Raw genomic sequence first — 3,047 nt, 5'->3', positions numbered from 1 at the left:
AATGAGAAACCAAGAACAGGGTTGTTGTTAAGTGCCGGCCTTTGGGTTCTGACTCATAGCAACCCTGTATAAGATTTCTGAAGAGACGCTGATGAGCTTGAACTGCCTATCTTTCGGTTCAAACCTACCTTGCAGTCAAGCGCACTAACCTACAGCGCCAAACAAGGAGGAGCAGGGAAAATCCTTGCTCCAGGCAGTGATTAGACAATGGGAAAAAAGCCCATACAGGACTAGAAGAAAGGCAACAGCAGTTTATAGCATTTCTTCCTTTCTTTCAAGTGCTCTAACGATCTTTTAGTTCGTTCACTGTTTCTATTATGAATCATTTTATTTACAGATTTTATGTTTTCTTTAAAAAGCTTGCTATTGTTGTTGTTCAGTGCCACTGAGTTGGTTACAACCCATAGCAACCCTTTATAGGTTTGCCGTGTAGCAGCTGGTGAGCTTGAACCACCTACCTTACAATTCAGACAGACTTTGCAGTCCACTGTATTAACCCATAGCGTCACATTAGGACTCCATTTATATATATACGCCATCTTAAAAGGTCAAAGGTTGTTGTTAAGTGCCATCCAGTCCATCAGGACTCATAATGACATTGCATAGATTTCCAAGGAGTGGCTTGTGGGTTTGAACAGCCTACCTGTGATTAACATATTAGTATTTATCCAATAGTGCCACCCTTGTCCTCTACAAAGACATTTTCAATCCTTCCATTCTAATGTATTTTCCTCCCTTTTTTTTTTCTTTTTCTTTCGTTACTTCCATTGATCTTGTGTCTAGTTCCGTAGGGAGCTCTGGTAGCGTAGTGATTACGAATCGGGCTGCAAACCGCAAGGTCAGCAGTTCGAAACTACCAGCTGTTCCGCGGGTGAAAGAGGAGGCGTTCTGCTCCCATAAAGATTACAGCCTCGGAAACCCTGTTTGGGGTCACTATGAGTCGGAACCGACTACACGCCACACAACCAGCCAGTCTCTCATAATCAAGTATAATATTTTCTAGTTTTCCTAGATTCCTTTTATCTGATGTAATAGCTTTCCTTTGATTCATAATTTGATAACAGGTTATTTTGTTTGTTTCATGATTTTTTTTTTCCCGCGTTTTGTTTGTGATCACATCCTTTATTTTCAGTTTGTTGATGTGGCAAATTGAGTGGACTAAATTTTAAGTGTTGAATCTTACTGACATTCTGATATAAAGCCCACTCTTTTTAGTGATTATTAATAAAAACGAGAATTTGTGTGGCACTGTAGGGTAAACACTGGACTAGTAGCCACAGGTTGGTGGTTTAAACTCACGAGATGCGCCTCAGAAACCCTATACAGGGTCATTGTGAGTCAGGACTGAGTCCACAGCACTTAACGAATACAACAATAAAAATGAGGACATTGTAAATGTTACGCTATTGAACACTGGATTTCGGTGAATTTTTAAGCATTTTGAAATTTATTGGGACAATTAAGTTACTTGAAGGTCAATTAGATCCATTTGAAGCTTTCAAAAAAATATTTTTAAAAGTTGCTTCTTAAGTACCATTTACCCTAAGTCTTTTTGTTAAATGCCATCAGCTGGTTCCGACTCACAGCAACTCTGTTTAGGATTTCTCAGGCTGTCAGTCTTTGAAGACGCATCTTTCTTTATAATTGTCCCGCCCATTAGGGGTTTTCTATTGCATGCCCATGTATTTAGCGCTTTCCTTCCGATCTGACCGCTTAGTGTGAGTTCTGGACATTTTTCAGACTAGAGCAAGCTAGGAACCCTATATAGGGTTTCTGAGGAGCACGTAGTAGGTTTGAATATCCACCTTGAGGATCGTAGTCCAGCGTTTATCCTACAGTTCTAATCCACTAGCCTCTCCTCAGAAATCTTACACAGGATCACTATGAGCTAGAAGTGACTCAACGGTACTTTATGTTGTTAAGTACCATGGAGTCAGTTCCGACTCATAGGGACCCAGCACAGGGTTTCTGAGGCTGTAAATCTTTACGGGAGCAGAAAGCTTCATCTTTCTCCCTTGGAACAGCTGTTAGTTTTGAACTGCTAACCTTGCGGTTCACAGCTCAATTCATGACCACTACGCTACCAGAGCTCCAGATAGATAGATAGATAGATAGATAGATAGATAGATAGATAGATAGATAGTTGTTGTTAGGTGCCATTGAGTTGGTACTAACTCATAGCAACTTTAGGCATAACAGAACCAAACACTGCCAAGTCCTGCACTAACCTCACAACTGATGCTATTCTTGAGCCCATTACCACTATACCTGTGCCAATCCATCCAACTGGGAGTCTTCCTCTTTTTTGCTGACCTTCCACTTTACAAGAATAATGTCCTTCTCCAAGGATTGATTCCTCCTGATAATATGTCAGAGAGGAAGTCTGGCTATCCTGGCTTCTAAGGAGCATTCTGGCTGTACTACTTCCAACACAATTTTGTTTGTTCTTTTGGCATTTCATGGTACTTTGAATATTCTCCTTCAACATCATAACTCTAAGACACCAGTTATTCTATGTGTGTGTGTGTGTGTCTGTGTTTACATAGAGTCCTGGTGTGGTGTTATAGGATAAATACTAGACTATTAACCACAAGGAGTCCTGGTGTGGCGCTGTGAGTTAATGTGCCAGACTGCAAAGTTGTTTGAATCTCAAGGTCGGCAGTTCAGGCTCACCAGTTGCTCCTTTGAAACCCTATACAGGGTTGCTAGGGGTCAGAATCGACTCGATGGCATGTAACAACAACAATAACTAACCACAAGGAAGGCAGTTCAAACTCACCTACTGCTTCTCGGAAAACACTATCAGAAGGGATCAGTCCCTGGAGAAGGACATCATGTTTGGTAAAGTGGAAAAAAGGTCAGCAAAAAAGAGGGATATGTATCCCAAATGCATACTTGGATATATATATATATATATGTTGTTGTTATGTGCCGTGGAGTCGGTTCCGACTCATAGCGACCCTACAGGGGTTTCCAAGGCTGTAAATCTTTATGGGAGCAGACTGCCTCATCTGGAACCACTGGTAGTTTCGAACTGCTGACCTTTC

Source organism: Chrysochloris asiatica, unplaced genomic scaffold (assembly GCF_000296735.1).
Source record: "Chrysochloris asiatica unplaced genomic scaffold, ChrAsi1.0 scaffold00005, whole genome shotgun sequence".
Lineage (NCBI taxonomy): Eukaryota > Metazoa > Chordata > Mammalia > Afrosoricida > Chrysochloridae > Chrysochloris > Chrysochloris asiatica.
This window is presented reverse-complemented; position numbering follows the sequence as displayed.